The sequence below is a fragment of the Lepeophtheirus salmonis genome, chromosome 10 (assembly GCF_016086655.4).
Source record: "Lepeophtheirus salmonis chromosome 10, UVic_Lsal_1.4, whole genome shotgun sequence".
Taxonomy (NCBI): Eukaryota; Metazoa; Arthropoda; class Copepoda; order Siphonostomatoida; family Caligidae; genus Lepeophtheirus; species Lepeophtheirus salmonis.
In genome coordinates, this window is record NC_052140.2 from 10,667,804 (window position 1) to 10,679,056 (window position 11,253).

General features: G+C 31.2%; 1 long non-coding RNA gene across 1 annotated transcript; it reads left to right on the forward strand.

The window, feature by feature from the left end:
* Positions 1-639: 639 nt before the first annotated feature.
* On the forward strand, positions 640-3,890 carry LOC121125369 (uncharacterized). The gene is made up of 3 exons (XR_011782091.1): positions 640-3,072; positions 3,143-3,659; positions 3,729-3,890. It is a non-coding gene; the product is annotated as an uncharacterized lncRNA (long non-coding RNA).
* Positions 3,891-11,253: the final 7,363 nt, after the last annotated feature.

Below are 11,253 nucleotides of genomic sequence, written 5' to 3' on the forward strand. Positions count from 1 at the left end.
ATTCATTTTTAATTTTTTCATAAAAATATTTAACATAGTGCCAGAATTTTCTAAATATAACAGTTTAAATTATTGTCACAAATAAGTTGAATATTTAAAAAAAAAATTCACTGTTTTCATGATAAATGATTTAAATCATATATACAAATATATCTTTGATTAGCACAATTAAAAAAAATTGTTCTTGCGTCTGTATTTTGTGTAATTACTTCAGATATATTCCAGGAAATGATAGTAATTAAATAAATAGAACATAGAGATATACAAGTCCTCCTCGATTTATCATATTGATGAAAGAATCTTTGACTATTTGAGATTCATCATCCATAAATCCTTCTTCAAAATAATATTAGGAAATTTTTAAAGTGACAACAGTTGGATGACAAAGATAATAAAATTGTTTTTATATTTTGGAATTGAGTTTGGTCACATGATTTAAGCTCACAACGTCCTCATACTTTCCATACGAAATTTTAATAATAAATGTTAAGATAGTATTTGAGGGAACAAAATCTTCATTCAATCCATATAATTTACCGTTACTCATAGATAACTATAGATTGCTTAAGGGGTGCTGATGTCGCAGGATTTCATATCAGCTATTGTCAAGGCAGTAAATCTAATCAATTTTATTATCATAAGGAAAGAAAACATGAAGTGATCATACAATACTTTATACTTTTATACTAATACAATAAGTTTATGTATGACGTACATATGAGCTATGACGTATTATAATTTTGAATGAAGAGGTTGTGGAGGCAAGTATAATCATTTAAGTTTACTATTATTATCTATTCACTTATTTAATTCTGCATTTCCCAGATATTATAAAAGAAGTCCTTTATTCATCCGTGGTTGAATTAAATAATTCAAATTAGTGTCCAAAATAACTCAGAGTTGTGCTGTTTTTGGTTTTTTTTTTCAAAAATAAAGGTGATATATTTCAATGTTAGAATAACTAATTATTATAAAATTGAACTTTTTTTTAAATATTTTATTTTTAGAAATAAATTACTAAACCAAAATATTTCACCTATCATTTTACGAAATTTTATATAGCTACCATTAACCATCTATGTATATTTAATCATTTCTTTCTATTGACATAATAATAGCATCTTCTTTCATTCAAACAAATCATAAATTTTTGTTCTGCTCCGTTTACGTCAAACAGCACAAAGAGGTCCAACGTTCGATCCATGATTCTGTAGAATCCCATTGGAATCTTGGACCCCTTTGAGCGGCAGAATATATCGTTTGCTGTACTATGCTGATAATAATGCCCATTTTAAAATAGTCTGATCGTAGAGGAGATGTCATCACAAAGCCACTCCCCATTGGACTATTGAGAAAAAATTCGGAATTCCTAATCTACTTGGCTATTCAGTTTTGCCTTATTGTTGTTTTAAAGTCCACTTGTATTTACTGTGTCTACCTAACAAGGTATGCCTTTGCCCCTAATACCCACCTTTTAGCCTCTCTCGACATAATAGCCATTATAAAAAACAAAAGGAGGGCTTTGATCGTCCCAAAAGTAAAAACATTTTCTTAAACGACGTTGAAGGTGAGATGGTATCCCAGAGGTTAGATAAGCCAATTAGGCAGTTGGTCTTTTTACACCGATGGAAACTACAATAATTGGGTTTCTAGTATGAGATGTCAAGTTCCTAGAGAGTTAGGCGTTCCTTGACATCTTTATCAAGGATAAGTAGGGAGTCCATAAAGAAGCAGCTAGCTTTTGCATGCCAAGCTCTTTTGTGTGCTGTACTCTCTAATCTGCCCTGTATAGGAGGGGCTAAACAATAGCATAGCCCCCCCCCCTCCCGGTGGAGGAGACAGAGGTTTACTAGTGTGATGACCAAGGCTTGTTAAATAGGGGGCCAGGAACAGCTGTTGAAGCGTACACGATTTCGTTGCTCTCTTGTAACAGTAAAATTGGTCAATGTGAACAATGTTCTGATTCTTCAATCTCTATTGAAGAGACAATGTCGACATTAACAGAGAGGGGAAGTAAACCAAATATCTAAAATAAGACAAAGGAACCATCAACAAAAGAAGAATGTTAAAGTGCTTGATAGAAGGGAATATGACATTCAACGGATAGACAACACGAATGATTTGCTGTATAATCTGCTGAATGGTCTGTCAGCAGCTTCAACACGGGTCGGTATTGAGTAAAGGACACTGGTCTTTTTTTATCTTTTTCAAAAATCTACCCCAATAACAGCAATCAAGGGGACTAACATTCCATCTGAGGAGTGTCTGTGGTTGACTGAGTCGGAGTTGTCTTCTTTAAAGACCAAACCATCTGCAAAGGGACTGGATGGGCTATCTCTCAATGGCATAATCTTCCTATGAGTATCAAGATTGGCCGATGTCTACAACTTAATTATTGGGGGTGAGGTCAGCCTTGAGGATTTTGAGAGAGGTAGGGCAAATCTCATTCCTAAACTTAAAAACCCTAAGAGATCGTGAGATTATAGACCCAATCACATTCATGAGCCAATTTACAAGGGTCCTGCATACAGTCCTGGTGAAGCAGCTCGAGGAAATTATCCTCTTAGTGATTACAAATTTGTCTATACGAGGCTTGATGGATGGGGATAGGGAATCTCTGCCCTCGATGGTATCCTTCGGGAAGCCATAAGGGAAAAAAAGGACTTACGCGGTGGCATGTCTTGATATTCCCAAAGCCTTTAATTCTGTTAGTCATCACTCCATGAGGCTGGTCTGTCAGAGGTTTGAGGTCCCTCTAATCCTAACAGATTACATCTGCTAGCTGTATAGAAAAGCCTCAAAATCGTAGAAGGCAGCAAAAATGTTAGGTGAAGATGGGTATTCTGCTGGGGGACATTTCCTTTAATAAAATGAACTTTTTTTTGTTCATTGGTCTTAGGAAAGGACGGAAAAAAATATGTCTTGATGTTCAGATATCTGAGCCTTGAAATAGACATTCACCAACTGTGGACCATTGTGCGAATGAACACTTTTCGAAACTCCAGTACGGAAAAAAGCTGCTGGAGGGTTGCAGTTGAGGATGTGTTGAACATTAACTTGAATTTATCATCTGTGAGTACTATATAATCTTTTATTTAACCAATGTCTATCATCTCTATTAACTTTTTCCGTTCCCTTGCAGGTTTGAACCGTGTAAACTGCATTCTTCTAGCATCTTCGGCACGGCAATGCAAGTTCTTGGATTGTGTCAACCAATAACCCTTTGTATTACGACATACTTCATCTTTACAACCCCTCGATGCGATGAATTCAACTCAAGTTAAAACATCGCAGATAACAATCAATTCCTGTAGGATCCACTGTCCTTTCTTTGGATTTGTTCCATTTACCAGATTAAATAGCCTCAACTCGAGCTCAAAGGTCGTTATCCTTCTGTAGAGCACGAAAGAGAGAAGATTCCGATGAGCACGACCTTGAGATAGCTCTACATTGGAACATCCAAACACAGAGGTTCTTCAACGTATACGTGGAAAGGGCATTTTCGACACATTTAGATGATAGATATCATAACTAAACGAAGACAATAACGTAGAAAAATGTGTGAGACGAGTTAAAACAATACTTGGGAATGGCCTTACTTGGATTGGGAATATACTGGAGTGTTTTATGATCCATCTTGATCTTAAATTGGCTACAAAGTAAATACTGTTCAAATTTCTTTGAACTATAAGTAATTGCCATCCCTTCTTTTTTCAAGTTGATAATAGTTGGCCTCTTCTTATATAATTTTATCGAAGAAAACACAACTGGATACTCCACAACTTTCTCTAGCTGGATTAGAATGATCTTAAGACTAACAAACGAGGCTTTGACCGATAATGACAACGGTTAATACGGATCATAATGAGTGATGATATTTAATTAGATATAGCAGATGTTTTTTCTTAAACTCAACTATTTTTTTTTCTGATCAAGAGGAGACAACGTCCTTTTTTTTTTCAATTCCTCACAAGGGGAGCCTCTATTAGTAGTTGTGGTACGAAATGATTATACGCTACTAGGAAAACTGCCCTGGGGAAAATTACCATGGAAGAAAATTGACAGTTAGGAAATTTGTCCGGGAGAAAATTACCTGTATTTTGTTCAAACTTCATTATGAATAAAAGCACAATATAAATTCGCTTAATATTATTTATCACAAATTTCAAAATATATTTGTTTGTTCCATCCCTCAAGTGAGTCCCTTAAAGTGTAAGTAAAATTATTGCAATATAATTTCTTTGCAATTTTTTAAATTCAACCACTCTTCTAAGAAATGGTTCAAGAAGATTGGTAAGGAGGGGGCTAATAAATAGTTTAAATCTTAAAATTTTGAATACCCTTTATTTTTTTTTTTGGAAAGGTTTGATGTATCTAACTGATTTCTGTTGGAATAATTGTTTAATCCTGTAGTAAATTATAAAATTTTGAATGATTATTTTGTTTAAATAATAATACTATATTATATTCAAAATAGTTCAATACTTATTTAAAAGTTTTTTGCTTTAATTTTTTTGGTGTTTAATTTAATATCAAAAATTTTTAATTTCCCAATCATATTAATTGTTTTTTTCCATATTTTGGATGGGAAGCTTTTTATTCCCCCTTAGAGTGTCTAACTGATTTCTGTTTGAAATAATTGATCTAATCCTGTTGAAATGGTAAATAAATAAAATTTTAATGGAGGTGGAAAACAAATATCTATATTTTATAAATTTTACATAAAATAATACAAAAATTACTTAAAATATTTTTAAAGATATTAGATAATTTCCTTGGATGTTATTTTGCTTTAACAGTGATTTTTAACTGTCCCACGGATTATACCCATGAACGAATTGGCGGTATTTTAAAAATCCCACACTACCTCAGAAATAATTTCTTAACCAATATTTCCTAAAAACGTTTGGATATATTTCCTTAATCGATCCCTATTGAAGGAATCCTGGCGGTTTTTTGGAAATTCCCAGACTATCCCTGAAAATTTTCAATCTGGGCAGTGTGTTGTTCAACCTCGTGAATCATTCTTACCATGGGCCTCAAAAGTTTTTATTCCCCTCCAGATCTTCTTCATATATCCTTCAATTATTGAAACTTTAATAAAATTAGAAGGTATAATCAAACAAATATATTTGTCAAATAAGGTAATATTCATTTAAAATAATAAACTCGTCAAAATAATATCTCCAATATATCCTGTGAATGATAAATCAAACAAATGAAAAATAAATGGAAAAACAGTTAAATAATCAAAATCAATAAATAGAATGAAAAATAAATATTATCCTTCATCTACGGCTCCATCATAATATTTTTTAGTATATTTCTCTAAAGTAAACTCCACTTTGTTACCTAATTAATCTAAGAAAACTCTTTCATTGATTTGGGTCCCTTATTGTCCTTGATGCATATAACAAACAAATCATTCATATTTACCACACTGATTCCATTTATAAGGCTAAATTCTTATTATAATTCTAGACACTTCAAGTATTGCTTCCGATTTCCTTATTATTGGCGAGTCTCTTCTATCATTGGAAAAAGTAAAATACGATTTTAGACTCTCGTATTACGCTAGATATCTGTTACTTGATTCATTCCCGCTGTAATGAAATTGTCAAATCATCAGTGACGATAGATTTAAGTTTAATCTATGTATTGGGTAAATGAAGAATATTCATAGTCACATTAATGTATCTTTTTATGGTCGTCGATCACCTCAAGACCTGTGTTATCTGAATGAAGATAATTTTCTACGTCACAATATTCTATCCGTCAAATCTATCTCTTAGAGTTTATACTTCTATACCTTTGACATAATAACAATAACAAACTCATTTTGAAGAATTTATAACGTTCAATCATCATATAAAATTGCATTTAGCTTCAGGTCACTTAATTATTTTTCTATGGTTATTATAGGCACACACTATTGATTTTTTTTTAATTTACAAGGACTTCAATTTCATTCAAGTCGCAAGTTTGATAAACCAAACATAGCTTCTTAAACCACTTTATTTATGCAAAATAAATCATAAATTACTTTACCAGCAGTTTTTATTTAAGGATTCCTTTAGCTTTATTCGATAAGTTTGGCCTTTTGAAGTTGAGGTTTGTTCTTGAACAACTGTAGTTTATTACTTCTTGATTAAAATCATCTTTGTTTTTTAATCAAATATTCAAAATCATGAAAATACTGAATGAGGTACAATAATTCCGACTGATGTCTCTGAAGGATTTTTCAATAAAAGTCCTTCTCACATTTTGGATGATTTGCATGTCTTGTTTAAGAAGTTCATTGTGAATAATCACCTGCTCACCTACGAAGAGATTAGAATCTCTTTCAGAAAAATTTAAAATAACTTCTTCAAATGAATCCAAAGTTATCTAAACTTCTTCAAGTAGCTTGATTTCTTCTATGTAAAGCAAAATCATTTTTTTCTATTATGATCATTGCAATTTGTAAGTATTTCCTTACCACCAGGAAGCACCTTATCATTGTAACGTATGAATTACAACGATTATTTTGATAAAAAAGGTTGAGCTACTTCCCATTTAAAAAAATGGCATGTAGTCCTATCAATGTCAGTTTTAGAGGGTGATTTTTTAATCGACTTAACCCATAAACAAACTATACATTTTATTAATTTATAAGAAAGTCTCCGCTCCGACAGGATGTAAAAAGAAGATAAGTCTGGGGGAAAAGTCCGTGCAAGGAAAACTGCCGAGATAAAATTGTCTGTGAAAGATTACCCTCGAGGAAATTGTCCGTATTTTGTTCAAACTTCATGATGAACACATTATAAATTCTCTTAATGGTATTTTTTTAATAATAAAATTACTGCAGTGCAAAGATTTTTGACTGGAGAGCAAAATTTGACGAATAACTTTTTTGGGGAAAAAATGCCCAGAACGAATATTGATAATTTCAAAATTATAAAAAAAAAAAAAAACAAATAATGTAGTCTTAAAGACAAATTTGTTAAAATAATATCATAAGTAGTACCTCCACACACCGTAGGGACTGGCTTGGTTAACTTGTGTTAATTGACCACTTATTTGATTACCTTTAATGATAATTACAAATGCATGAATACGAAAGTAAAGAAAATATTGGAAAATTGGCTCGGCCAATCGAAGTAGGTCTCTCATCCTCCAAATGAAATGAATTTGTACAAAGAATGCCAACGCAATGGAATAACTATTCTGGCCGGAGGAAACGGTGTAAACTCGGATTGAGGATTGCTGAGTTCTTGGCACACTTTGCATGATGGACAATCGTCCTCAATATTTGGTCAAAGCTGGTCATCATATATAATTGTGTGCTATCATTTTCATTTAACTATTCCTATTCCAATTCTAAATAGTAAATATAATTAAAAATTGGAAGATGTTAAGAAGGCTGACAATAGAATAATTACAACGTTTTGGACTCCGATTTCTGTGGTGAGAGAGTAAAGGTTTTCATTATCGATGCTGCACCTTATTGTATAAAAGGAGTCAAAAACCTGAAGTAATATTTTCCAATGACTTTGCATGTCACTTGTCTCGCTCATGGTCTAAATAAAAGAGCAACTCTATGTCCTAATTACTTCAAAAATACCATCACTCATATCTCTGAAGTAAAATTTTTGTTTCTTAATTCTGGGGATCAAAAACGATTAATTACTACTCAGAGTACTTCAATTTATTATCAATAATATAATATTATCTATTCATGGGATATAAGACCTTAGTTGCAGGGAAATATGTACGCACAAATTAAATGTGTACTGATGAATGATGTTGCTACGCATTTTCGTCGAGGTTATCATCAATAAAATCTACATAGTACAATCAATATAATAAACGAAATATTAAGATATATTTTTAATATTATAGTCTTTTTTACCTATATTCACAATTCTCATTAATTATTTTGATCCAATATTCAGACCTGTAATTGAGTCCACCTTGTCAGTGTTCAGGTCAAGTCCAAGTCCTCATGCTCTGGGTCTTTCTAGTTCCAGGTCCTGATGGAGATCCAATCCACACGACTTCTGATCCTCTCTGCGACTTCATGTTCAAGGGATCTCACCTCTTTGTGCCTCACTCGGTGATCTCATCTCCTTCAAAGGAAAGGATCCTTCATTGTGCAGATACCCCTTCACATCAAGGTCTGGCACCATTTCAATCATTGTTTCTATGTTAAAGAATATATACATTCCTCCAAGATCTTCTACGTAATCATCGTATGCTTCTTGAATAAGAAATAACTAATAAGGATTTCCATAAAAAGACAGAATAATAGACTAAAACAGAGAAAGTTCTCATCTTCCATGCATAGACCATTCATTGAAAATTTTCAACAATTCCTCTATATCTGAATTTTGTCGAAAACCATTTCCTAAAGCTAAATTTCTCATATAAAAGTTAAAAAATATATTCTTATATTCTGGTGTCAAAAAACAAAAATTTAGTGGCGATTGAAAAAATCCCTTACATCCAGCACCAATTCCTCACATTTTCCTGACTATCTTTAATGCTCTAATTTTTAATTTATGTATACAAACAATACTACAACTTTTGTAATATTATTTTATTACATTTTAACTAACATAATTCATTCATTTTTTATGCCTTAATAAGTTGAAATATGAATTTATTTGAAACAATCAACCTTCATTAATTATTGAATTAGTATGTTTTCTGTTTCTTATTTCAATGGCCCTTCCGGTCGCTCTTATGATCCAAAATTGTCATAGGTTTATTATTCCGATATGGTAACATACAATAACATTGTTTAAAAGAAGATTATCGACTGGAATTGAGAATGGCGATGACATTAAGATATTCCAATTAAATATATTTTATATTAAATTTAGTTTTAAAAACAGAAATAATTTGAGTAGGCATGTTAAACGATTAAAAATAGAGATTTGAAGGCAATAACACACGTTATTGATGGATCAATTTTTTCTAATTTAATTGATGCCAATATATTTTATATTTATTTGACAGCAACGGAGTAATCTGAACGTTTCGACAAAAATTACTACTTCATTTTCAGCTTCTTTAACTCTATGGTATGATTTTTTGACATGCAATATCACATAGATGGCTCATGTCAGATTCATGAAATTTAGACAAAAGATAGTTAGAATATTTAAGTATGCGAGAAAATTTCAAAAAAATAAAATACATTCAAAATGACAGAAATTTATAGATAATAATATACTTATTACTTGAGTATTACTGTGGTGTATTATAATTTACTTAATTAGAATAATATTATTTCGTATTAGATTCGTCGCCTAGATGAGGTTGCAGTGAGGTGTAAAGGAGTCATTAGACAAAAAATAAAGATAAAAGGTTACTATACTTTTACGATTAAAAAAATAGATTTGAAGACAATAACACACCTTATTGATACATCATTTTTTTTTAATTTAATTGATCCTAAGAAAATTGTTTTTGAGCAAAAATGATAAACCTAATGTATACTGTTCAAAATTAAAGAAAATACATGTAAAAGGGGTTTCTTAAGTAAATTGTGTCTATTTTTGTAGCTAGCCCGCTTTTTTGGAATTGGTTATTTAAATAATTAATTTTCTTTTCCTCAGCTGTTGTCATTATTATTTAACTCCTGAGTAGTTAACTTATTTTCCTACTACATGCAATTATATTCAAAACCAGATTGAACATTTGTATGTGATTACTCAAGAAGCTATAAAAGGAAGTAAATAAGCAAAAGCCCTACTCCTCATTTAGCAATGACGTCATAGGTACTTCCATGTTAATCCTCAGTTTTACTTCGAGTCCAACAAGTACCAAGGGCATCTGCAGTAGGGGGGAGGGGACTGAAAGGGCTGTCAGACCCCTCCAAATGGAGAAATGGTTAAAAATTAATTTTAAAACGATTCAATATGAAGGCAGGAAGTGTGAATTATATCTTACAAGTTCTGTCCAAAAAAAAAGTTGTTAACTTTTTTTTTCTTTCAATGATAACTTGAATGATGTATTTCAATTTCACTCTATCAGGCTCTATGTAGTCATTAGTAATAATTACTATCTACTTTTGTATGAATTTGTGTGTAAAGTAAAATAAAGTTTAATAATAAATAAAAAAATACACTAAAAATGATACGCCCCTTTTCCCAATCGATTTAAGAAATTAGGTTATTCAACAAAAAGATTATTTAATTTATAAAAAAAAGGTTACTTTTAAGGATTTGTTTGATAGAAAAAAGTCATTATGGAGTGTCAAAAAAATAATGTATATTTTATAATCTTGCAGATGCCCTTTAGATCTTACACTTTTATTTAACTCCCCCACAAATCCTCTTCTTTAGTATTGAGCACACGCATTCGTGGTTACTAGGGGTTTCATTTGACTAAAAACATATATTTGAGCAGGATCCCAGACCCAAAGTTTTGAATTCTGAGTATTTTGAAGGATTAAGGAAAAAATAAGTATATTTATTCATATTTTAATAAGAAATAATATATTTAAAAGAGAAAGCTGTCCAAAGTTGGAAAACATATTTCAAAATTCTACAATTTAAATTCTCTTTTTTTAAAGGTCCATTATATGCAGATGATTCATTTTTTATAAAAGGCCATAAAAAATAAAAAGGGTAAAAATAAAACCTCTTCTGAAATTCATTTTATTAAATTTACATTGGAGTAGTATTTATTAGAAAAAGGTGAAAAAGGCCTCGCATTTATTTTTGAAAAAAAAAACAAATTTTACTTACAAGGTTTTACAAAAATAAATACTTTTGAAAATTTGTAATGTAGAGACACTTAAATTTACAACTAATCTCCCCTTCTGCCAGTTTTCACAGCTCATCCACAGTATATATGATTCAAATTTGGTTTGCCGTGAAAATTTGTTACACAATATATAAGTAGAGTTGAAAAAAAAAAAAAAAAAAATCACTTTAGACTTGTGTCATACCTTTTGACGTTATTGTAGTTGAAACCTAAAGAGTGTTCTTTATTTTTTAAAGTTTATATCATTATTCTTTAATTTTTGAGAAAGGAACATCTAGATGTGTATAAAGTTCCTTTGCTCACGAAGACGGAGAGTAACAGTGATAATTAGTTAGTGAGTTCTAAGTATCATTCCCTATTGGAGAATGAGTAAAATTGAGGATTGGCATGATAGTCATTCCTGCCCATGTATTTGATAGACACAGAGTATACTTTAAGACATTAAGTCTACCTTAAAATCATCCTCCCAATGGAGTAAGACATTAAAGAAAATAACAT